We start from the raw sequence: 27,131 nt of genomic DNA, 5'->3' as shown, positions 1-27,131 counted from the left end.
TGTAAGAGCATATGGACTGCAACGGACCACATGGACTGCAACGGTTCAAGAAGGCAGCTCAACACCACCTTCTCAAGGGCAACTAGGGATGGGCAATAAATGCTGGCCCAGCCAGTGAAGCTCACATCCTGTAAATTAGTTTAAAAAAAAAGAGCTGCAGTTAAGGAGCGTGAACCGGCAACATGTTACTGTGTCTTTTACAGAATACTCCAAAACAGTTATTTATTTATTGAAGCACAGTAAATGATTAGGGGCACAGGGATCACAAATTTACAAAATGTAACTTTGGGATTATTACAAAACATTTTATGAGGATTATTATGATAATATTATTGCTCATTTAAGAGCAAATTAAAATCAAAAAAACAGCATGTAATAACAAAATCCAAAGACTCCCATGAGATGCTGGTTTCTCTTCAACAAGACGGTTTAAATCAGCAATAATTGTTTGAACAACTAAGAACTTGTTTGTGGGACCATGTGATTGTGTTGATTCCCTATAGATTATGTTCTCATGAATTATTTTAAGTTGGATATTTTAAATCATTGATGTGATCCTTTACAATTTGATGGTTTCATTGGTCAAGAGGATAACAACATTTGGGCATGGTGACTTGTGAGTTCACAACAACAAAGATCATATACCTGAAGGTATAAAGACAGGTTAGAACCTAATAAAATTTCTTGACTGTATGAGTGATGCTGTATTTTTTTCCTGGATCCTTGGTTGTTAGTATAGGTATTAGTGTGCTCAAAGAAATGGAGGCCCACATCAGTTTCTAAACACAAAGACTATATCATATTATGAGGAAGACCACAAAAACATGAAGATGGACAAAAGTGGGCATTGATAGCAAGGAGATGGATGAGTTCATACACCTGAAAAGTTGTATTCCAGCAAGAGATGGTGGTGAAGAAGAGGCATTGAAAAAATCTACCAACTCCCCAGTAAATGATACAATTGTAACCTCATACATTGAAAATGTTCCGTGAGTAGATATTGTTGAATAATGGGGGTTAACATTGACCAGAAGATCAACTGGACCAGCCATGTAAGTACTAATTCTGCAGTGAATAACTCATGTCCTGACTCTCCCAAGCCTGTTCACCATCTACAAGGCACAAGTCAGGACTGTGATGGATCCGAAGGGTCTTGAGGACTCGAAACGTTAACTGATTTCTTCTCCACCGATGCTGCCAGACCTGCTGAGTTTTTCCAGGTAATTCTGTTTTTGTTTTGGATTTCCAGCATCCGCAGTAGCTTTTAGCTTTTTGTTTTTATCTCTGTGATGGAATACTCTCCGCTTGCTTGGGTGAGGGCAGTTACAACAACACTCAAGAAGCTGAACACCATCCAGGACAAAGCAGCCCACTTGATTGGCACCCCATCTACCACCTTCAACATTCACTCCCTCCAGCACCGACACACAGTTGCAGCAGTGTGCAATGTCTATAAAATGCACTGCAGCAACTCACCAAGGCTCTTTCTTTGAACCCTCCAAACCCACGGCCTCTACCACCTAGAAGGACAAGGGCAGCAGATGCATGGGAACAACATACCTGTAGTTTCCTCTCCAAGCTTCACATCACCCTAATTTCACTGTCAATGGTTTAAAAAGCTGGAACTCCCCTCCTAACAACAGTGTTGGTGTAGCTGCACCACATAGACTGTAGCAGTTCAAGGACACGGCTCACCACCAGCAAGGGCAATTAAGGATGGGCAACAAATGCTGGCCTTGCCAGAGATGCTTACATCCTATGAAATAATAAAAAATCAAGGGAAAAAGATTGTGAATAAGCAGTAGATGGAAAGGTCAAAGAGACACCGGATAGTTTCAGCAAATATAGAATAGAGTTGAACCAAAGTAGACTGTAGAGAATGGAACACAAGCAGTGGGGGGGAAGGAATTGACAGAGATTGGACATATTTAACACACTGAATACAGGGAGCACCTGTGCAAGAGATAAAAAGATGGAGGTAATTCACAGTAAAAGTTAACTACAACAAAAGCAAAAAATGCTGGAAACAGACCACATTTGCGGAGAGAACAGGAAGGTTGATGTCTCAGGTGTGGATTCAACAAAAAGATCTGAATGATATCACAGGTGTTTAAGAAGGAGCAGAACAAAGACAAGGAGCATACATACACACAAAAATAGAATGATCAGTTAAATGGGAAACCAAGAGTGCTTAAATGGCTGAATTGATATTACCCCAAGACAGCATTTGACTGAGTGTGGCATCGAGGAGCCCTAGCAAAACTGGAGTCAATGGGAATCAGGGGGAAAACTCTCCACTGGTTGGAGTCATACCTAGCACAAAGGAAGATGGTTGTGGTTGTTGGAGGTCAATCATCTCAGTTCCACGACATCACTGAAGGAGTTCCTCAGGGTAGTGTCCTAGGCCCAACCATCTTCAGCTGCTTCATCAATGACTTTCCTTCCATCACAAGGTCAGAAGTAGGGATGTTCGCTGATGATTGCACAATGTTCAGCAGCATTCGTGACTCATCAGATACTGAAGCAGTCCATGTTCAAATGCAGCAAAACCTGGACAATATCTAGACTCGGGCTGACAAGTGGCAAGTAACATTCGCACCACACAAATGCCAGGCAATGACCATCTCCAACAAGAGAGAATCTAACTATCGCCCCTTGACGTTCAATGGCATTATCATCACTGACTCCCCCACAATCCTGGGGGTTACCATTGACCAGAAACTGAACTGGACAAGCCATATAAATACTGTGGATAAAAGAGCTGGCCAGAGGCTAGGAATCCTGTGGTGAGTAACTCACCTCCTGACTCCCCAAATCCTGTCCATCATCTGCAAGGCACAAGTCAGGAGTGTGATGGAATACTCCCCACTTGCCTGGTTAAGTGCAACCCCAACAACACTCAAGCCATTTGACATGATCCAGGACAAAGCAGCCCACTTGATTGGCACCGCAGCCACAAGCATTCAATTCCTCCACCACCGACAACCAGTGGCAGCAGTATGTATCTTCTACAAGATGCACTGCATAAACTCACCAAGGCTCCTTAGGCAGCACCTTCCAAACCCACGACTGCTATCAGCTAGAAGGATAAGGACAGTCGGTACATGGGAACACCACCACCTGGAAGTTCCCCTCCAAGCTACTCAACACCCTGACTTGGAAATACATCACCGTTCCTTCCGTGTCGCTGGATCAAAATCCTGGAATTCTCTTTCTAACAGCACTGTGGGTGTACCTACACCACATGGCTTGCAGGGTTCAAGAAGGCAGCTCACCACCACCTTCTCAAGAGCAATTAGGGATGGGCAATAAATGCTGGCCTAGTCAGCGACACCCACTTCCTGTAAACGAATAAAAATAATAGGATGCATAGTGAATGTAATTAAAGAAATTAAAGACAATTGCAAGACACAGTGAACATATGAATAGCTGTGGAGGCAAGAGAAGAAGCATGTAGAAGTGGAAGTACAAAAAAAGTAGCGCAGACTCCAATGGCCATACAATCTGGGGGGAAAAGATTGTAGTTTAGCACCAAGGATACAGATTACCAGCACAGCGTTCAGAGGATCCTCACCCTGATTACTAACCTTTCTTCCACCCTCCTCCCTCCAAGAAAGCATCCAGCCATCTCACGGAACCCGCATTTCCTGCCAGAGAGAAAGTGGAAACTATTATTAGGGTGTGAAATTATTAAAGTCAACATTAAATTCAGAGTGGAGCAAAGTTCCTAATAGAAAAATAAGGTGGTGTCCCTTTAGCTTGTATTAAGCTTACCTGCATTTCTGTAAGTGCTTGGTTAATGTAACCAGCGTGCAGCTGAATTAATTCTAATGCCTAAAAATTGTGATTAAAAGGAACCACATCCTGAAGTTGCACTTTGCCAATACTGAAGGTGACTCCTACTGTACTGTTCCCACAATATAAGCAGATAATTCACAAAAGTATGTTGTAATCAAATTGAATTAGAAATCCACGTTCTAGGTCAAATTAAGCATTTTAATAATTAAATAGAAAAATAATACGTAGCAGTCTTATTTATGTTTTTCAATATGTTGGTTTTTCAGAGTTGTCAGAGTTACTGGTGGAATATAAGAAAGTAGTTAAGTGCTTCATTGAATGGTAACACAATAGACATGTAAACTGTTTTTTTGCAGTAAACAATTTTTCACATTTTTGCTCATTGCTTGGGACCTGCCAAGTATTTTTAATTGTTAACATCGCACAGAGGTAATTTCCCTGAACCATACAACAACAACTTGCATTTATGTAGTGCTTTCATGTAGAAAAGCATCTCAAGGCTCTTCGCAGAGGCATAATCAAGAAAATGGACATCATGGAAGGAAAGAGAACAGTGATTAAAGAGATGGATTTTAAGGTGTGTCTTAAAATAGGATAGAGGGGTAAAGTGGCAGGATGGTTTAGAGAATTTCATAATAAGGGGTTTTGCTGGCTGAAGGTATGGCTGCCAAAGGAGAGGAAGAGGATGGGGAATGCATGAGAAGTCAGAGTCAGTAGAACAGAGATTTCAGGATGGTGGAGTTGGAATTCATTGCTAATAGGAAGGGTGAAGCCATGATGAAATTTAAACACAATTTTAAATTGGAGATGTTATAGGACCTGCAACCAATATAGTTCAGTATTAACAGCTCTGCTGTGTGAACAGGACTTGGAATGGTATAGGATACAGGCAGTAGGGTTGTGGATGAATTGATGTTTACAAAGGGGTGAGGGTTTCAGCAGGAGATGGATTGAGGTAGGGGTGGATATTATGAAGGTGGGAAGAAGGTTACCTTTGTGATGGAGAGTATATGGGGTGAGAAACTGTGTTTGTAGTCAAATAGGTGTCAAGCTTGCAAACAGTTTGGTTCAACATGAGACAGTGGCCAAGGAGGGGGATGCAATCAGTGGCAATTGGAGTATGGGATTTGTGGAGGGACAGAAGTCAACAACTTTGGTCTTACTAATATTTAGCTGGAGGAAATTATGGTTAATCCAGGGCTGGATGTCAGACAAGCAATCTGACAACACCATTCCAACCTCCAGTTGAGGTTGAGAGAGGCCATGAAGAGTTAGAGTGACTGTTATTAGAGAGCATGTGGAAGCTGACTCCAAATCTGCAGGTGATGTTGCCAAAGAGCATAATCAAAATGAAAAAGAGGAGGATAGGGATAGTTCTTTGGGGACTCCAGAGACAATGGTATACGGCGGGAACAAAAGCTATTGGTGGAAACACTCTGGCTGATTGAATAGGTAAGATTGGAACCAAGTAAGGGTAGTACCACCGAGCTGGACATAGAGGAAGATATTTGAGAAGGATGTGTGACCAAACATGTCAAAGGTTTCAGAGGAAATGAGGAGAGATAATGCACCATTTTCATATTCATAGAAACTGTCATTTGTGACTTTGGTTCGAGCCATTTTGATGCTCTGACAGAACCAGAAACCTGCTTGGAGAGATTCATATAGGAAGCTGCTGAAAAGATGGTCATGTATTTGTACAGTAATAACACATTCAATGGAGAGGAAAGGGAGCTTGGAGCTAGGATAGTAGTTTGCAAGGACAGAGGTGTTGTGGTTGTTTTCATGGGATGGCTGTTTTGAAATGAAGGGAATTAGTACCCAAGGTAAGGAAACCATTTACAGTATGTCAGCCAAAATGAGGTCTATACACACCAGATTTGTGCTGAGTTAGTTGATCTCAGAAGGCACAGTTGTGGGATCATTACAATTGTCTTCACTGTCCCTGACTTAATTAGCCAGCCTTCCTGTTCCTGATTGCTCACCAGTGACCCCTGCTGGACTTAATGTGCTGTCAGATAAGGGCACGATCTGGCTTGACTGTGATGCGCTGCATAATTTGATAGCCTGCTGACAGGATTCATACATAAATAATGGCCAAATGAGCACAGTACTAGAGGGTAACCATTGCCCATGGAATTATACTCCAGTAAGGGAGTCAACTCAATAAGGAGAGGAAAAGAGAGGAGAATCATTGAGAAGAAAGCAAAGCATTATTTAATGATAAGGCATAAATACTCACTTTATATTTTTCTCATGCAGAAACTTGGTGAAATGGAAACAATTGAGGAACAAAAATACAATACTTGAACAGTTTTTCAGTTTATTGCATGTGCATCCTTGATATCAGCCAATGCAAAATCTTATATTCGTTACTCCTTTAACTGATCTCTGGTTTTCTTTATTGTTGGTGCAAACCTTTATTTCTATGATATATTTGAAGGGTTTACATTTCACAAAATATTTTGTTCATGAATTGTGCCTATCATTCAGTATTCTTCCCATGTGGAGAATGCAAGAAAATAAGAGGGCAAGTGAAGCTGGAAACTCAAGTCATCAGTTCCAAAGCAGCATTTACAGAATCCTGGAAATGAATTGCTAGCTTTGTTTCAGCTAGGAGGAGGGGGAAGAAAGTTCAAATGGAGAAGAGAAAAATAATTAAATTAATTCTGTAAATACTGTTTTGTAACTGATAACTTGAGTTCCCAGCTTCACTTTAGCTCTTATTTTCTTGCATTCTCCAATGGAAGGCTCTTCATTTAACCTTATCCTTAGACGAAACTAATTGAGACCTCAGGTTACTGAATCACAGGCATGAACTTAGATTGAAGAGGATGATTTCCTTTATGCTCTAGGTGTTGCGCAGTTGTAAATGCTTTCATAAAAACGTAAAACAAAAACAGAATTACCTGGAAAAACTCAGCAGGTCTGGCAGCATCGGTGGAGTGTTTACTCTTACACCATCCATATCATCCCTCGATCAGAAACAGTTCATTCTCACACGACGATAAAAGCAAAATACTGCGGATGCTGGAAATCCAAAACAAAAATTGCTGGAAAAACTCAGCAGGTCTGACATCATCTGTGGAGAGAAAGATAGAGTTAACGTTTCGAGTCCGTGTGACTCTTCATCAGAACTAAAGAGAAATAGAAATGTGGTGAAATATAAGCTGTTTAAGGGGGGTTGGACAGGTGAAGCTGGATAGAGGGCCAGTGATAGGTGGAGGCAAAGGAGAGATTGCAAAATATGTCATAAACAAAAGGTCAAAGGGGTGTTGACAGTGGTGATATTAGCTAAAGGATGTGCTAATGGTGACATTAAGGGTAGAAAGCAGGATGAGCAAGTGACAGATGACCCTAGTGGGGGTGGAATGGGGGGAGGGGATTGAAATAGGCTAAAAGGTGGGGATAAAACAATAAATGGAAATAAATTTTTAAAATAATATTAGAAATAGGTGGGAAAATAAAAAATATATACATAAAAATAAATAAAATAAAATTTAAATATATATATATATAATTATCAGAAAAAAAGGGGATCAAAAAAGGGGTGAGGATGGAGGCGAGAGTTCATGATCTGAAGTTGTTGAACTCAATGTTAGGTCCAGAAGGCTGTAAAGTGCCTAATCAGAAGATGAGGTGCTGTTCCTCTTGTTTGCGTTGAGCTTCACTGGAACATTGCAGCGGGCCAAGGACGGACATGTGGGCATGAGAGCAGGATGTGGCTGGGTCACGTGAAATTGCTGATCTGATATATTCTGGAGTATTAGCTAGATACACAGACTTCCATATATGTAGTAAAGTTGTCAATCATCTATTAATTTGCTATCTGGTACATGAGGAAGTTAAGGGATCCAAGGGCAAATTTTCAGGTCATTGCTGAAGTCAGCAGTGGGGATTGCAATTATGGATGAAGAACACAATATTGGTTTAGGCGGCTCTAGCAGAGAACTGTAAGAGATTTATTAAAAATTATAATGACCAGTTCATGTGTAGAAGTAAAAAAACACTTTTTGCCAACTGATGGCGTGAGCATTCATTCAGTCAGGCAGCTGCTATTCCCACTGTTCCAGCTTCCCATTAGGTCTGTTAAAGGATGCTTTTAAGAAGGAAGTGCCCAATTAACTACTTAAAAAAAAGAAATGGCCAAGGATGAATTACAGATACATAGTGTCCCAGGTTGGTTAATTATTGAAGTCACGAATAAATTTACATGCCCCAAAATCAAAAAAGGAACCAAAGCAGATGTAATCCATTCCCCTACTCTGGTAGATAGTATGCACAAGGTACTTTTTCTACTTGTTTCTGTGATTTAAAAAGGTTGACAACATGTCAGGGTGATCTGGGTACACAAGGAAGAGGGTAGCTGTTAAAGTACAGCAAGGAATTGTAACACAATGGATGCAAACAAACAAGCGGTAACTAATACCAAAAGTACAACATTAAACACAAAGAAACTCCTGCACATTTGACAAACAGGTAGTTTAGAAGAATATAATTTTTAGAAATACCAGAGATAAAATACATTTTATACAATATAATATATATAAATAACATTTGTTGTAATATGTGGCTACTATTGTTGTTATTATGTATATAAATGAGGCTGCATAACAATCTCACCCTTGATGAACTTAATTTAGATACTGATTCATTCCTTCTGAAAGTTTAGTCGGCTTGGTTGCTGACTACCAGAAAACAGCAGGTGAAATCAAATTGAATTTCATGTGAAAAGTAACCTATCAATGTGGTTCATCTTATGACTTACTCATGTTGTGATATATAAAACTTTATTCAATAAAACATCATTTATCTGAATGTATTACCTTAACTAGTTAATTAAACTGGTTGGACCTCCCAGCATGCCCCCTGTGCAACTTATTTAATTGTACTATTGATCAGTTAACTTATTGGATCAAATTTAGTACTTTAATATACAATGTTTTCCAGTTTATATTGACTGCTCCAAACAGGTGTGTTTCCTGAACTGTTTGAATAACTAGCATTCAAACCTACACTGTTGCAACAAAAATCAGTGACAAAGATTATTCAGATGTAATGAGATATTGGGCAATTTCTTCCGACGATAACAGTGGTGAATGTTGAGACGTCTGTTGGCCTTGAGCATCAGGGCCCCTTGGAAGTCCTGGCCCGTGCATATCCACAGTAATTGCCTGGGAAGTTTAAAGTTCCGATGGGCAGATTTGCACTTCCTGGGCCAATCCGAGAACACTGACCTCAGTGTCGGAATCTCGAGCCTGTCACATGATACTTACCTGGCTATCTACCCTAGTATTGTCCCACTGTTAATTTCTGATGTAGGTCAGCAATTAACATTGGAGTCCACCCCACCCCTGGCTGACATGGCTACCCTACCCTGACCCGACTATTCACCCCTGACCCAACTACTCACCACCCTTTATTGCCCACACAGTGACTACCCACCCCTGATCCAACCACCCACTTCCTCAACTGCCCACACCCTCACGACCAAACTACTCACCCCTGACCTGACCACCTACCCTCCCAGCTACCCTCCCCCCGGCTATCCACCCTTCCCTGACTTGACTACCCACGCCCCCAACCTGATCATCCACTCAATCAGCCACCCACCCTCATCACTCCATCATTCATTCACTCACCCACCCACACACACTCATTCACTAACTCACCTACCCACGCATTCAACTACCACTCACTCACCCACTCACTGACCCACCCAAGCAACCACCCACCCTCACCCCAATTAACACTATTAAAACCCTTAAGATCTTTAAAATGTACCTGAACATGGCAGCTGGCATTGTGAAAAAAAAGGACTGTCCACCACTGCTTCTCTTCACCATTGTTCTTTTTGGGCTGTTATGCCCAGGGATTGCTGCTGCAGATGGGACAGGAAGACCTGGCTGCAAAGACGGAAAAAGGTAAGTCTCTCATTATCTTCACAGTCAGCAATGATTGTCCCAGCATTGCTGCTGATCGGAAGACCTGGCCTAATATATTCCCTGTTTAAACTGATGCACTATCCCATCTTATCCAATCTGTGGCCTTTGACACTGTGGATAACACCATATTCAACCAATGCTCCTCTTCCATTTTCCAGCTCAGTGGCACTGCCTTCGCTTGGTTCCACTCTTACCTATTCATTCATAGACAGATAATCTCCAGCAATGGCTTGAGTTTCCACTTCCACAACATTATTTTAAAGTCCCTCAAGAGTCAGTCCTTGGTTCTTTCCAATTCATTATCTGCCTCCTGACCCTTGGCAACATCTTCAGCAAGGTTTCTAAACATAATCAGAGGCCACCTAGCTTTACCTCTCCATCAACTCTCTCAGCCCCTCCACAGCCCTGTGTTGTCAGCCTGCATGTCTAAAATCCAATGGAAAAGTCACAATGTCATTGGGTTAAACATAGGGATGGTCAAAGCCAATGTCTTTTTCACTGGCCAACCTTGGTGTCCTAGTTGTCCTTAGTCCATCACAGAGACTATCTATTTTTACCTCTGTAAAATTGCCTGAACCTGTCCATGCCTCATCTCATCCAGTATCAAAACTCTCATCCATCCCTTTATCTCCAGATTCAACTATTCAAATGTACTCCTGGCCAGATTCTACCTTCTTCCATCCACAAAGCACTTTTTTTTATTCCTTCATGGGAGGTGACTGCTACTGACATGGGCAGCATTCCCTAATTGTCTGTGACCTCTTTGTCCTTTAGTCTGTGACATCTTTTGGTTATCTCCACCTATCACTGGCTCTACTTGTCCCACCCCGCCTTAAACCAGCTTATATTTCACCTCTCTTCTATTTTTACTTAGTTCTGTTGACGGGTCATTCGGACTCGAAACGTTAACTGTGCTCCTCTCCGCAGATGCTGCCAGACTTACTGAGTATTTCCAGGTATTTTTGTTTTTGTTTTGGATTCCCTAATTGCCCTTCAGAAAGTGGTAGTGATCAGACTTCAGAACTGCTGCAGTCCTGGAGTTCTGGGATTTTGACTCAGCAATGATCAAGGAGCAGTGATATATTTCTAGGTCAGGATGGTGTGTATTTTGGAGGGAAAATTGCAGGTGATGGTGTTCCCATATTTGTGTTGCATGAATTACTCGCCACTTATCAGCCCAAGCATGAATATTGTCCACAACAAAAACAGAGAATGCTGGAAAAACTCAGCAGGTCTAACAGCATCTGTGGAGAGAAAAACAGAGTTAATGACCCACACAAAAAGTGCTGGGTAAATGTGTTGTAGCAGTAGTGGGTCAACTTGGCTAGAGGCCTGGCTAGCTCGGGAGCACAGGTTTTAAACACTGCAGTCAGGATGTTGTCAGGATGTTTCTATATCCAGTCTGCTCAACCATTTCTTGATATCATTTGGAGTAAATCAAATCAGCTGAAGTCTGTTTTTTGTGATGTTCAGGACCTGGGGAAGGCTGATATGGATCATCCAGTTGACAGTTCTGGCTGAAGATGGTTGCAAATGTTTTAGCCTTGTCTTTAGCACTCGTGCTGGGCTCTGCTAAATTTGTGTTTGGGGATGTTCATGGAGCCTCTTCCTCCTGTTAGTTGTTTAATTGCTTATTACCATTCACAGTTGGATATGGCAGGACTGTAGAGCTTTGAACTGATCTGTTGGTGTTGGATCACTTAACTCTATCTATAGCATGCTGCTGCCACTATTTAACATGCATGTAGTCCTATGTTGTAGCTTCACCAGGTTGGCATCTCATTTTTAGGTATGTTCTGTGCTGCTTCTGGCATGCTCTTCTACACTCCTCTTGATGCAATCTTGGTTCTGTGGCTTGTTGATAGCATTTGAGTGAGAGATATGCTGCGCTATGATGGTATGGGTTATTGTGGAATACAATTCTAACCACAGCGCCTTATGGATGCCCAGTTTTGAGCTGTGAAATCTGTTCTGAATCTATCCCATTTAAGATAATGCTAGTGCTTCGGTACATGTGCAGGATGTCCTCAGTGTGAAGACAGAACTTTGTCTCCAGGAGGACTGCATGGTGGTTACTCTTATTGATACTGTCATGGACAAATGCATCTATCGTGGTGAGGATTTAGTCCAATAGGCTTTTCCCTTGAGTTGGTTCTCTCTCAATCTGCTACAAGTCCATTCTGGCAACTGTGTCCTTTAGGAGTCGACCAGTTGGTTAGTGGTGGCACTACTGAGCCACTCTTAGTGATGGGCATTTGAACTTCCCCACCCAGAGAATACTCTGTGCCCTTGCACAGAAGTGCGCCTTCTAAGTGGTATTCCATAGTACTGATTCATCAACTGATGGAGGGCGATAAGGGATCAGCAGGAGGTTTACTTGCTGACATCATGAGACTTTGTGGGATCTAGAATCAATATTAAAGACTTCCAGGGCCACTCCCGCCTGACCATATACCATTCCGCCTCCATCTCTGGTATGCCTGACCTGCCAGTGGGATAGGACAAACCCAGGGAGGGTGATGGAGAAATATGGGACATTGGATAAAAGGTATGATTCAGTGAGTATGACTATGCCAGGCTGTTTGTTGCTTGACTAGTCAGTAGGACAGCTCTCCTAATTTTAGCACAAGTCCCTAGATGGTAATGAGCAGGATTTTGCAGGGTTGACCAGTCTAGATGTGCCATCATCATGTTTGCCGCATAGGTCAATGCCAGTTTTATTCTTACTGTTTCTTGTAACAGTTTGATACAACTGAGTGGCTTGCTAGGCCATTTCAGAGGGCAGTTAATTGTCAACCACATTGCTAAGCACCTGTAGCTTCATATAGGTCAACTTTCCTTCCCTAAAGGTGATTAGTGAACCAGTTGAGCTTTTATAACATTCGGGTAGTTTAAGAGTTACCATTACTGGTTACTAGCTTTTTTCCAGATTTTTTTTACTTAATTAACAAGACAATAAAACAGAAAGTGAAGTCACAGAGGCAGGTTTTTAAGAGGCCCTTAAAGGGTGTACAGAAATAAAGAGGTTTAGGATTTCAACGCTCTGGGCAGAAGGTACAGCTCCAGTTGTAGGGCACTGGGAGGGGGATCCATAATTTTATTTAATTTAAATTCCCCAGCTATCCTGGTGGGATTTGAATTCATGTTTCCACATCATTGTCTAGGTCTCTGCATTGCTAGTCCAGTAACACAACAGTAACTTGAGTGCATCCAAAACTCTGCTGCATTGATCAAGTTTTGCTCACCCATCATCTCCGTGCTTGATGACTTACATTGGCTCCCAGTCCCCTATTCTCATGTTGAAATTCCTTTATGGCCTTATCCCATCCTACCTCAGTACCTCCTCCAGCCCTAAAACCATCAAATAACTCTCAGTTTCTCTAACTCCAGCCTTAAGTGCATCCCCATCCTTGTGCCCTATAACTGGAGCTGTACCTTCTGCCATTTAGGCCTAGAGTGCTGGAATCCTAAACCTCTTTTTCTCTGTATGTCCTTTTAGGGCCTCTTAAAAGAGTGCCTCTATGACTTCACGTTCTGTTTTATTGGCTTGTCCCCTGGTTTTGTTGGAGATCCTGATTATTCTTCTGCAGCTATATTTAAAGATACACTGATGGCTTATTTAGATTGTAGGACTTCTTCAAGCAGTTGTACAATGTTAAATGATGGTTGCTACTTTACTCGAATATCACAAAAATTTCCTGCACTGTTGTTTTGAAGTTGTGGTTTGTCAGGGATAAAATGGATATAGATTGGTGAGCATGAAGCCACATCACAAGCCTGGTTGAATAACCACAAGGGGTAGGAACTGGTTGAAATGCCTGAAGAAAAATCTCTTCAGATGGGTCTTGGATCCTTCAGCGTTTGCAACACCTCCTTAACTTTACTGTGTATTACCAGTGTTATCAGCCTATCTTTTTAATGGTTAGTGGTTTACGTTTCAGTCTCAAAGGCATGTACAACATAAAAAGTTTCTACTACTAACAAGCCAAAAATCTTTGCTTTTGTTGTTATACCATTGCTTTTTCCCTCAGAACTACAATGAAAAGCAGGCTACTTACATATAAAAGTTTCAATAGATGGCTACTCATCTACAAGGAATAATAATTTTAATTTCACATTATCTATGACACAAAAGACCTAGTCAATCCTGGGTTGAACTCAAGTTCATATTTTGTGCCATTTTTTGCTAAACACCCTTTGACCTTTTCAATTACATCTAAAATCACAGAAATTACTTAGTTTTCATGTATGGAAATTCTTTTTAAACCTGACAGTAGCACTGGTGTTGTGAGTTAAGAGGGCACTGTAGGAATACAGGATTTCTTTCTTCTACCCTTCCAGCTCCTGTAGACAGTGAATTATGTTGATCTGCAATTCTACAGGTGCCAGCCTGTGCCCTGTTTAAACTCTTAAATGTCTGAACCTCTGTATATTTAACGTAATTCAACCGTGAATGGCATTAAATACGGAAGTCCAGCTTTAAAGTATTCAATTGTGGGAAGGAGTTTATCGCAATTATTGACTGTTTTAGTTACTTGTCATTTTATTTGTACTTCTGGGTAGGGGGCACTGGATTGTGGATCAGGAGCTGGAACTCTGATTTCTTCTTGATTTGAGGCTCGGAGGTCAATTGAAGCTCTCTAATTGCTGCGCTGACATTGGGGAGAGATCAGACATGAGAACTGACCTATGTGACTTGATGTTACATTTTTTTTTCTTATTTTTGAAGCATAGTGACAGCACTCTCACTGCATTTTCCGACGTTTCCTTAACCAATAGGCAAACCAATGTTAAAAACAAAGAACATCACCGGGGCCTATATCTCGAAGAAACACAAAAGATCGCGGATTTAAAAATCTTTCGTCAAGCTAAGAACAAAAAATAACGAGCAGACAGGAAGAAGGCAAAGTACGTGTCAAAATAAAGCCTCTTCTTATTTCGGAATGTACCTAAAATTGTGTTCTAATTGTTCTGTGGAAATGAACTTGCTTGCAACCCCCGACTAAGTCCTCCTTATCTCTTGAAAGCTAATATTTATCCAGGTCATTTGTAAAGCATTCAGCCTTCTTTGGCAGCAATGAGTCTTTTGCTGACCTTACAGGGGTTGATTGACGTGGGGCTGAGTTCCTGCTGCTTCGCCCCTGCCATTCCGCCTTGAGCCACTGGGGGTCGCTTTGCGGCTTCTCCCCACCCTCTCCGCCCTCAGCCAATCAGAGGCTCCGGCTCATACGGCTCGGCTCTCCCCCTGCCGCTCCCTTTAGTAAAGCGGCCGCCGATTGGCCTGGCCGCGGGACGGCCATGATCGTCTCGAGCGGTTCCGCCGGGCTTTTTCCCCCAATTCCAGCCCGAATTCCCGGGACTTGGAGCAGCGGCGGCCCCCGCCGTGCCGTCTCCCCAAGGCCAACCCAACAACTCTTTCTAATAAAGCAGCCGTGTCGGCGCTGACCCCGAAAGCAGCCAGTGTCCAATCAGAAAACAAAAAAGAAATATGCAAATGAAATGTATCACGTTAGTCGGAGCGCTGAGGTCGACTCCGTACTAAAACTTCGCAAATAATCATTCTTCATAAATACTTCCTTTAGAGCCGGCCTTTTCTCTGGTAAGTTCAGCTTGCAGCAAGCAAACCAAAAGAGAAAGAGAGAGATCCCAAAAGCGGTGTTTTGTTTCTTTTTTCCTCTGTCGTTTATTTTAAAAGTGTTGTTTATATGGTAGGGATTACAGCTAAGATCGGAGTGGGCCACTCTGGGAGAGGTGAAAATGTAACTTCTTGCTGAAGCCCAAGCTGACAGACAGCCCTGTTTTGTTGGTGCGCTCTTTAATGTCCCCCCTTTTCCCCCTCCGGGCTGCTGTACTGTTGCAAAAGGCCAATGGCGCAGCTCCTGTCTGCGCGTTCGCTTTTGGAACGGCGGCGGCCGCGCGTTCTGTCGGCACCAAGGGTTTCTGCCAACACAAGGGTTCCATCCGCGCGCCGGCACCAAGGGTTTTTCTGCCAGCACAGGGTTCCATCCGCGCGCCGGCACCAAGGGTTTTTCTGCCAGCACAGGGTTCCATCCGCGCGCCGCTACATTGTGCTCGCGAAGTAGCGACGTGGAAACACGTGCGTGGCTTCGGGCTGCAATGGCAAAACCAGCGGGGAGCGAGTGAGCAAAGGGGAAATGGCGAGAGGAAGGGAAGGCACTGGGGCCGCTCGTTGTGCGGTCGTTTAAGGAGGTGGTGGGGGAGGGGAGAGGAGGTGGTGGTGGTGGTGGTGGTGGGGGAAGGGATGGGAAAAGAGGGAGGGTGAGAGGATGTGCTTGCTCTGACCGTATGAGTCATGGCTCCATTGTACAGCAGCGCTCCACTGAGTCACTGTCGTGTCGCGCCGCCAGCTGCTTATTCGCTCACGGAGGCGTCGAATGGCTAGGATGTGAAAATGTTCCCAAGTGCTGCACCATTTGGATAATTTCATTTATCACCAGTGCGCTACATTATCATTTTAATTCACTGAAAGAAATTTGCATTGCATACTTTAAAACACCAAGTGGTGTTTGCTGCAACCATTATTTAAACATTGTGTCCCTTTGAGACCTGATTTCGATGTGTTGGTGATAATATATTTCAACTAAACTTTGGTTTTAATGCTTATATACAATTTTAGGGCCCTGTGGCAATTAATCACATCACAGTGTGCAGTGATGTGTCAGTGTTAAAGCCCTGTTTTATTTAATGATTTTTGCAATCTAGTGAATTCCCATTGTGTGGATCATTTAATTATGACTAGCAGTGTAGTATAGGGAGGCTAAACTCTCTGAGGAGTGGATTAACTTTGACAGTGACAATGAGCTACCTTACTTAATTTCCTGTAAATAGGGCTGTACCTGTTGGTTTTCCTTCTGCAGTCCAGTACTCACCATTTAGTTTTCAGGCCAGTTTTAAGTATGGCATTTTATCAGAATTTTGATCGTAATTTCGTAGGTACAAAGGAATTCTAATGCTCTAACCAATATTTATCCTTCAATTGATATCACCCAAACAGATTATCGGTTCATTTATCTTATTCTCATTATTGTTTGTGGGACTTTGCTGTGTATCTTTACAATAGTAACTGCATATCAAATATATCTAATTGGCTATGAAGTACTTTGGGGTGTTTTGAGGACGTAGAATACATTATAAATAAAAGTTCTTTACTTTGATAAGACTAAGTGGAAATTAGCCAAGGCCTTGCTCACCCTTATCCAGTACGGACAGAGCTTAGTGCCAATTTTTTCTTGTATCTGCATTTAATAATACTTATTTTTATCCAGTTAACCCTTAATTCAATTTTTTTAAATGTCAGGTGTGGTATATAATATTTGTACATGTTCATCCTATTATCTCTGTGATGCTCAATATAACGTCTTGCTTGCAAGTGTCTGAAACGTCACGTTTCGTTTCCAATGTTGCAGTGCATGGTGAAATGTCTGGCTTATCCTGACTATATTTTGTCATGTGGTTTATTCTGTGTATCTGCATCTATTATATAATGTGTGAAAAGATTGAAATCCTATTGGTTTTTTCCGGCCCCCAATAAAAAACTATGGAAATGTCACTCTAAAATGGATTGGGATCTGAGCTGCCCAATTTTCCTGCCTGAAGTTATTGCGCAACAGTGAGGAGTTTTTGGCAAGATTGTAAATTTTGAAACTGCCATTATCTCATTTCTCTGCTTGCTGTCTTTTCTTCCGAACCAGAGGAAAATGAAAAGGGAAAAATAAGTTCACCCCATTTTTGGGACACAAAATGCTCACTGATCTCTGGAGTGCCTATTGTTGTCTCTGCCAAGAGGCCATGTAAATTAAACGGACTCTGTACCAAATAAGAACTCCAAATGGGTTCTGTACAAAACCACTGTTTCACTTTACTTTGTCCAATTTTGCTGCAGGTTTGGCTTGTTCCAATTACCATAATACTGTTCCTATATTTGAGGAGCTTCTTTTAATTGCCCATTTAAACTCATCTTAATAAAAGCAAAATACTGTGGATGCTGGAAATCTGAAATAAAAACAAAGTGCTGGAAATATTCAGCAGGTCTGGCAGCATCTGTGGAGAGAAAAACAGAGTTGATGTTTCGAGTCCAATATGACTTCTTTGGATCACCTTATCTTCCTGTCTTCCACAATTAGGCATTTTAAAACCAACTTGGCCACAGATTGTTCTCACTTGCTGGTTCACCAAATTTTTGTCCTTCCTCTCACCTTGGTGCTATCTTTGGCTTTTCACCTTATTTGGTTAGTTTTTATAAATACTAAAAGTACTTATGTATTCTGCACCTATGGTTATCCTCAAAATTGTGACTGGTCAATCAGGGAATGCATAAGATTCCCTGTATAGGGATGTACATATTTAATGTCTCCTGTTGCATCGTGAAGTAGAAATAATTTTGGTTTAATGCCAAGTTTCATGGTAGTCAAACTGTTGGATTAGGTGACAAGTGAGAGTTTGCACACACAGCCTAAATTAAATGTCAGAATTGCCCTTTGTGCAGGTCTAAGAAATTGATCTTGGGTCATCGAAGCAGGGTTCAGATTTACTATGAGCACATTTGAAAAATACACATTTGAAAGGTGTGAATCCTGAAGAAGAATTTGAGTGGGAAGGGCTTGTACAGTTTACAAATGTTGCAAGCCTAGGTTAGATTTATTAACCAAAAAACTCAATAGTTTATTTTGAATTCACCACTTTAATCCTTTGGCTACCGCATCTGTGAAGTTAATTTTTGTGCTCTATGAATTAAAGGGTTTTTAATAAATTTTAGTTTGCCATTTAATATCTTAAGATGTGTTGAATGATCATTTGTGACTTGGTCAATAATCCATTGAAGTTTTGGCGAATATGCATTTATAGTATATATTTTGAAATGTAGCTGTTGGGCTGGTAGAGAATTCATTGGCAGCATTGATGGAAATCAGGAATATGTAGCGATGAGTTTGATAGCAGTGTGGAGGATAAACAAAAGTTATTTTGGGGGATTTTGTGCTGTGTGTTCATCTTCATCTCTGATGTTGAAGCTTCATTGATCAATCTCTCCCACCCCCGGAGATTTAACAGATTGACAAATAAGTTTTTGTACTCAGCATGCTCACTAATCTCAGTATTAAAACTCAGAAGTACATCGAATACTACATTAGCTGCTAACTAATCTGCATTCAGACTGATGTTTTAAAGTTAATATAGTATGTCAGGCAAATTTGTCTCTAGTATTCATATGCATTTTTTTCAAAACTGGACATCTAAAAATGCTTCTTTAGGATTCTTGCACATTGAAAATTGTGATGTTTGGCTGTAAAGACCTTTTTTTAAGGAAGAAAATAATGTGATAAATAGAAAGCTGCCTGTGGTATCAAAGAGCATTGTGTGAAAATTGGCTAGAATTGCCAAAATATTAAGTTGCTTATAATGGAGAAGTAACAAAGCTATAGGGAAGAGGGAGCATCAGCATTTATTGCCATTCAGTGCTCCCTACCAGCTAGCCTTGACACAATGAAGATTTCCTTAGTATTGTTGGTTTTAAAATGCCCCATCTGAAAGAGGGTTGGTTGGGAGTTAATGCAATGATGATGCTTGACTGTGGGGCTTGTTAAAATCTTGCTGTGAACTTGATAAAATTTTATCAGAACTCTAGTCTGAAGCCTAGCTTTTTAATGACGCTCTTCAAAAAGACTTGCCACATATGACATAGAATGCAGCAAAACCCTTGAACGTCAGTCTGTAGCAGATGACCACAGTCTGCACTCAGGTTGGGAAGTGCTTTGGTATTATCTGGATGATGACATGGTGTGAGTTTGTAGCCAGGGCACAAGTAGCATGATTCCACAGCAGTAAATTGAAGAATTAATTTATTTTGAAAGCTGACATTTTGGTGTCCAAACCAGATAGCATGCTTGAAAACCAGTTTATTAGGCCCAAAAATGGTTGTAACTCTAGTTTGTCTGACGCCCTCCGCCAAAATATAGAATGCACAATGTTTTTTTATTTGTTCATGGGATGTGGTTGGCGCTGGCAATGCCAACATTTGTTGCCAATCCCTAACATGAACAAACAAAAAAAGGCCATCTATCAATGAAACTTACTCTGTTCAGAAGTGGTGCAAATTTGTAGTGACCATTCTCCTTATCTCTCTCCCACCATTCTCTCTCTCTTTCCACCCCCACCCCCCACCACCACCACCACTACCACTACCCACCCTAAGCCCGCTGTCCCCTCTGTCATACAGTGGAACAGGGAAAAAAAATGGCCAGTTTGTAGAAAAACTGGGAGTCCCTCTCTGACCCATAAGGAAATCAGAAGAGTTCCAGGGGACTGTGATAATTCATGAATTTTCCTATATCCTTTTTTACAAGTGTTCTCCTTTCTGAGGGACTTGTCAAGCTCCCTCTTGAAGGACTCAATGAAATCTGCACTTGTCACATACTTTGCTAATCTGTTCCAAAGGCTCATAACTCTGAATGGAATTGATTCCAAAATTAGACATCATCTAAGTATTCCCTTGGTTTCTCATCTCGTGTCTATCACAAATAATCAACTGGTTAGTTAGATTCTAGTCCATTCATCATTTTAAAACATGCAGTCAAATTGCCTCAAAGTTTTTGGTTCTCTTAGGAAAACAACTACAACTTGTGGAGCTTATTGTGATAGCTGAACTCAAAGGCTGGGTATCAATTTGGTTGTCTCTTTGTGCTTTCACTAGGGCTTCCTTATCTCCTGACAATTGTGGGAACCAAAGATGGACAGATAGTTAAAATATGATTGCAGCAAACCCTGGACAGCGTAAGTATACTGTTCTTGGTTTTAAAGGCTCGATTTTGCAGTCAGTGGTGAAACAATTGCATTCGCTGCTGAGCCCTGAAAAAGCTGCCCACAAAGACCTAGCGATCTCTTGTGATGCGAATTTACCTTTCCTTAGCTAATTTAAATCTGGCAGAAAGTGAAGAGCATCTCAGTAACAGTGTTGTCATCAAACAGTGTAAGCAGCCAGTCACATTGAACAATTTTCATACAACAAACTGGAAAGTAAAATTCGCTGATTATCCTATTCATAAATTTTAGACAGTGAAATAAAAGATTGGGATGTACCAATCAGAAGCTAAAATATCATGTACTTCTAAAAATATTGTTTATTATATTAAACCAGTGCATTTTTATAATATTTCATGACCCACAAGGGATAGTGCGCTATAAAATCAAGCCCCACTGTTCTCCGAGCTGCGACCAATGTGATAAGTTTGACCAAACCACCTGATTGCCAAATTCTACCAAACTGTTATTAACCAGTGGCAAAAGAAAGAAACATGAATTGCCAACTTCTAACACTATAATTTAAGCTCTACACCCTTCTTAAATCCCTACACACACGGACATAAGACACACAAAACGTGGTTTTTAAGGGTGGGATAAAACAGTTCAATAGCACCAATCCGGAGTACAGGATTCAATGGGTTGATTTTGATTGATGTCTTCCAAATTCCTTTCAGCTCTTGTTGATGACACAAGGCGGTCTTCTAGCTCTTTCAGTATTTAGATCACTGGTTGGGAACTTGCTTTTCAATGTTTCTAACAGTGGCTTTCCCCTTTTCCTTTTTACAGAGGTTTCCTCAGAGAAAGCAGGTTATAGAGATATGAGGAAAAGAGATTTTAGATGTTTTCTCTTTGCAGGCCAGGAGCTTTCTGTTCCACTTCCCTCCACACACAACCCTGGTCACCTGATCAGGAGCCAATTAAAATGCTGTTGTCAGGCTGCTCCCTTGGTCCAGGACTCCTTTCCGGCACCATCCTGTCTTTCATGGCACACTCTGTCCCAGGACTTAACATTGTATATATCTCTCGTCCTGTTCCAGTGGACATGCCTTTCAAACTGCAGCCATTGTAATTTTAATCCACAATCCAACAGAAAATAAAAATATATGTTCTGTACAACAGTCCAACAGAAATAAAAAGATATGTTCCTTACAAACAATGGAAAAATTTTGCGCTCCACAAATATAAAGTTAGTTTTTCTGAGTTGGAGAGGTTGTTTAGAAGTAGTTATCACTTATTACACCATTAAATACGCATTTATACCTCATTAGCAAGGCATCACATTTTAGGGGGTGGGGTGGTTTAACAATGATATTAGTGTAAAAGGCACAGTTTTCATCAGTTTAGTAATTTCTGAAGATGCCCACCTGGGTCTTCAGCACACCCTGTGGGAGGAGCAGGGAATCAGTGACAACAACTTCTGGATTTCCATGTTTAACTGCATGTATGCAGATGTCAAAAGTTTCTATCTGATTCACAGGATAATGCTGGTGAACGCTGATGGTTTTGCTGTCATTGCATCCGCAAAGTCTGGGTCATGGTGTACCATCACAGCAATTTATTACTTGTGCTGTGTGCTCAGGATCGTGGGGATTGTAATCCTGTGCACTAAATGAGTAGTTGTAATCAATGTGAAATCAGAGATTCTGTTATGTATATTACAGTAGTTTGGTAACACCCTACAAATGCTCTTTACTCTGGTTCCTTCTATCTGTGACATTATAATCTTGGATACCTGGAGTGGAAAGCTTTTTGAATAGAACCTGATCTGTTTTCATTTACTAAAACCTAGGTCTTAGGTAATATATACTTCCTGTTTTTCTAACTTCGCTTTATAATTGTAACCTTTCAATTCTAATCCAACAATTTGTCTCACAAAGCAGTCAGAGAGAGAGGAAAAACAGATTAGATTAAAGGTGGAAGACACTTCTTTGTAGTAGACTGTAACCATTGTGCAGGTAGCCAGCCACTGTGTATACTTCGCAAGCATAAATACCATATTGTTTCAAAAAAATTCTCTTAACAGCTGCATGACTCTGCAGTTTTTGTTTTTACGGTGCTTGAAATAATTATCTGAAAAAAGCTTTTAACATATAAAAATTAAACAAAATCAGTTTATTAATGCATTGTTCATGTTTGTCCTGGTTAAGTCCAGGACAGTATAATTTTACACATGAGAGCTGTAGAGACGATGCACCTGAGTAAGCTTTCTTACAGTCGTCAAGGGTGGGTGTGAATAATCATTCATAAAGTATGTTCTTTAACATTTAAAAATGAAATAAAATGGATCATCTTTTCCATTGTGGGGGGGACAGGGAGGTGTTAGAAACATCGTTAAAATGCATTGGGAAATGTCCCCACAGTGGTATGTGTGAGACTTCGAGGATTATGATTAATCTGCAACACACTGGCGCTAAAACTTTTATACAAGTACTGTATTTTCATTGAAGGAGTTGCAAGGATAATATGGGGTCATAAGTATTGTAATTGAAAATAAGGCAGCAGTGGACTTGCTAAATAATTACTTTTGTATCTGTCTTCATAATAGAGAAAGAGGGTAAAGTACCAGAGATATGAGGAAAACTAAAATTAATTCAGTAAAATTGCTGAATTTAATGTAAGTAAAAATTATGGTCATGGTGAATATAATGAGACTAAACATTGGCAAATCTTCCAGGATCTGATGTTTTCTACCATGGGGGATGAGTCTCTTCAATCCTCCCCAAAGTGATTGAGGCTGGATCAATTGAAAATTTAAAATCTCAGGTTAACAGATTTTTGTTAGTCACTGCCTGAAAGGGTGGTAGAGGCAGAAACCCTCGTAACGTTTAAGAAGTATTTGGATGTGCACATGCAATGCCATGACATACAAGGCTATGGGCCTAGTACTGGAAAATGGGTTTAGAATAGTTAGGTACTTGTTTGACTGGTGCAGACTCGACGAACCGAAGGGCCTTTTCCTGTGCTGTAGACCTCTATGACTCTAATAGTATTTTTTATTCGTTCATGGGATGTGGCGTTGCTGGCTAGGACAGCATTTATTGCTCATCCCTAATTGCCCTTGAGAAGGTGGTGGTAGTGAGCTGCCTTTTTGAACCGCTGCAGCCTCTGTGGTGTAGGTACACCCACAGTGCTGTTAGGGAGGGAGTTCCAGGATTTTGGCCCAGTGACAGTGAAGGAACAGTGATATATTTCCAAGTCAGGATGGTGAGTGGCTTGGAGGGGAACTTCCAGGTGGTAGTGTTCCCATGTCTCTGCTGCCCTTGTCCTTCTAGATGGTAGCAGTTGTGGGCTTGGACGATGCTGTCTCAGGAGCCTTGTATCTTGTGGTGCACACTGCTGCCACAGTGCATCGGTGGTGGAGGGAGTGAATGTTTATGGGTGGGCTGCCAATCAAGCAGGCTGCTTTGTCCTAGATGGTGTCAAGTTTTGAGAGTGTTGTTGGAGCTGCAGTCATCCAGGCAAGTGGAGAGTACTCCATCACACTCCTGACTTGTGCCTTGTAGACGGTGGACAGGTTTTGGGGAGTCGGGAGGTGAGTTACTTACTGCAGGATTCCTAGCCTCTGACCTGCTCTTGTAGCCATAGTATTTATGTGGGTAGTCCAGTTCAGTTTCTGGTCAATGGTAACCCCCATTGAATGTTAAGGGTCGACGGTTAGATTCCCTCTTGTTGGAGATGGTCTTGGTTGGCACTTGGGCGGCAGGAATGTTTCTTGCCACTTGTCAGCCCAAGTCTGGATATTGTCCAGGTCTTGCTGCATTTGGACCTGGACTGCTTCAGTATCTGAGGAGTTGTGAATGGTGCTGAACGCGCAATCATCAGTGAACCTCCCCACTTCTGACCTTTATGAGGGAAGGAAGGTTATTGATGAAGCTACTGAAGATTGTTGGGTCTTGGACACTACCCCGAAGAACTCCTGCACTGATTCCCTGGAACTGAGATGATTGATCTCCAACAACCAAACCATCTTCCTTTGTGCTTGATACGACTCCAACCAGTGGAGGGTTTTCCCCCTGATTCCCATTGACTCCAGTTTTGATAGGGCTCCTTGATGCCACACTCTGTCAAATGCTGCCTTGATGTCAAGGGCAGTCACTCTCACCTCACCTCTGGAGTTCAGCTCTTTTGTCCATATTTGAACTAAGGTAGTGATGAGGTCAGGAGCTGAGTGATCCTGGCAGAACCCAAAGTGGGCATCAGTGAGCAGGTTATTGCTAAGCGAGTGCTTCTTGATAGCACTGCTGATGACCCCTTCCGTGACTTTACTGATTATCGAGTGTAGACTGATTGGGGCGGTAATTGGCTGGGTTGGATTTGCCCTGCTTTTTGTGTACAGGACATACCTAGGCATTTTTCCACATTGCTGGGTAGATGCCAATGTTGTAGCTGTACTGAAACAGCTTCGCAGGCAGGAGATGTTCTTGGAGCCCCAGTCTTCAGTACCATTGCTGGAATATTGTCAGGCCCATAGCCTTTGCAGTATCCATTGCCATCAGCTGTTTCATGATATCACGTGGGATGAGTCGAATTGGCTGAGGACTGGCATCTGTGATGTTTGTCCTCCGGAGGAGGCTGAGATGGATCATCCACTCGGCACTTTGGCTGAAGATGGTTGCAAATGCTTCAGCCTTATCTTTTGCACTTATGTGCTGGGCTTCTCCATCAATGAGGATGGGGATATTTGTGGAGTGTCCCCCTCCAGTGAGTTGTTTAATTGTCCACCACCATTCACGACTGGATGTGGCAAGACTGCAGAGCTTAGATCTGATCCGTTGGTTGTGGAATCGCTTAGCTCTGCCTATCGCTTGCTGCTTATAATGTTTGGCATGCAAGTAGTTCTGTGTTGTAGCTTCACCAGGTTGACACCTCATTTTTTGGTGTGCCTTCCTGCACTGTTCATTGACCAGGGTTGATTCTCTGGCTTGGGGCTATGCAGGGTCATCAGGTTACAGATTGTGGTTGTGTACAATTCTGCTGTTGATGGCTCACAGTACCTCATGGTTGCCCAGTTTTGAGTTGCTGGATCTGTTGGAAATCTATCCCATTTTGCACGGTGGTAGAGCCGCACAGCACAATGGAGGGCATCCTCAATGTGAAGATACCGAAACTGTCATGGTCAGATGCATCTGCAGCAAACAGGCTGGTGAGGATGAGGTCAAGTATGTTTTTCCCTCTTGTTGGTTCCCTCACCACCTGCTGCAGACCCAGTCTAGCAGCTGTGTCCTTTTAGGACTCAGCCAGCTCGGTCTGTGTTGCTAACTTGATAGCAAGCAACTCTTGGTGATGGACATTTGAAGTCCCCCACCCAGAGTACATTCTGCACCCTTGCCACCCTCAGTGCTTCCTCCACGTGGAACACTGATTTATCATTTGAGGGAGGGCGGCATGTGGTAATCAGCAGGTGGCCTTCTTTCCCATGTTTGACCTGATGCCACGAGACTTCATGTGGTCCGGAGTTGATGTTGAGGACTTCCAGGGAAACTCCCTCCTGACTGTATACCACTGTGCCACCACCTCTGCTGGGTCTGTCCTACTGATGGGACAGGGCATACCCAGGGATGGTGATTGTGGTGTCTGGGACATAGTTGTACTCACAGAATCATACCCTACAGACAATGTCAGGCTATTGCTTGACTAGTCTGTGAGACAGCTCTCCCAATTTTGGTACTAGCCCCCAGATGTTAGTAAGGAGGACTTCGTAGGGTCGACAGGATTGAGTTTGCTGCTGTTGTTTCCAGTACCTAGGTAGGCCCTGGTTGGTCCATCTGGTTCATTCCTTTTTGGCTTTGTATCGGTTTGATACAACTGAATGGCTTGCTAAGCCATTTCAGAGGGCATTTAAGAGTCAACCAAATTGCTATATGTATGGAGTCACATGTCCAGGTAAGGATGGCAGAGCCTAAAGGACGTTAAGAGAACCAGACTGACTTTTATGACAATTGACAGAGGTTTCGTGGTCATCTTTAGACTTTTAATTCCAGATTTTTGTTGTATTCAGATATCACCATCTGCCATGGTGGGATTTGAACCTGGGTCCCTAGAGCATCATGCTGGGTTACTAGTCCAGTGACGAAACCACTACACCACCACCTCCCCCATATTAAGGAAAATTGAACCAAAACAAGTAAATGGAGTTGACATGCAGGGAACCATGATCTAATTGAATGGCAGAACAGGCTCAAGGGCCTGAAAGTCCTGCTCTTGTTCTAATGTCTCTATATTTATCCAGGTTTCAAACATCCAATTCACTGTTAACAAGTTTTTCTAGCCATTCAGCAAGTCAGAATTTTGCACTGTACCTTCTTTGACACTAGCTGCTGAATAATGAGCAAATGGTTCTGGAAGTTAAGTGAAGTTGGTAAGAACAACAACAGTAAGCTACTTGTATTTAGTTATCCTCCTCTTCAGCGTTAGATTTGGAGGAACAAATCATAAATCAGTAAGTATTAAGACTAAACTGATAACTGCAATAATATTAAGGGAAGTTATTACAGGATGAGCAAAATATCTCTTTGCCCCAACAAGTACTCTGACATTAACATTTTTTAAAAAACGCATCAGTGACATTTT

The 27,131-nt window shown here is 41.8% G+C and overlaps 1 protein-coding gene and 1 long non-coding RNA gene across 3 annotated transcripts in view; one reads left to right on the top strand and one right to left on the bottom strand.

Annotated features, from left to right (window-relative positions):
• Positions 1–9,692, bottom strand: part of LOC144682032 (uncharacterized) — an 87,926-nt gene extending 78,234 nt beyond the window's left edge. Inside the window, exons 1-2 of the long non-coding RNA XR_013576915.1 lie at positions 9,583–9,692; positions 3,588–3,647 (exon numbers count right to left, since the gene is read on the bottom strand). This is a non-coding gene — a long non-coding RNA (uncharacterized LOC144682032). The remainder of the gene's footprint in view (positions 1–3,587; positions 3,648–9,582) is intronic.
• Positions 9,693–15,026: 5,334 nt separating this feature from the next.
• Positions 15,027–27,131, top strand: part of chd9 (chromodomain helicase DNA binding protein 9) — a 252,942-nt gene continuing 240,837 nt past the window's right edge. Inside the window, exon 1 of one of the 2 annotated variants that reach the window (XM_078544287.1) lies at positions 15,027–15,342. The gene's annotated coding sequence lies outside the window, so the exon portion shown is untranslated. The remainder of the gene's footprint in view (positions 15,343–27,131) is intronic. The other variant, XM_078544288.1, reaches the window with a different exon arrangement.

Source organism: Cetorhinus maximus, chromosome 6 (assembly GCF_964194155.1).
Source record: "Cetorhinus maximus chromosome 6, sCetMax3.hap1.1, whole genome shotgun sequence".
Lineage (NCBI taxonomy): Eukaryota > Metazoa > Chordata > Chondrichthyes > Lamniformes > Cetorhinidae > Cetorhinus > Cetorhinus maximus.
The sequence above is the reverse complement of the archived record's forward strand: the minus strand, read 5'-3'. Positions and strand labels throughout refer to the sequence as shown.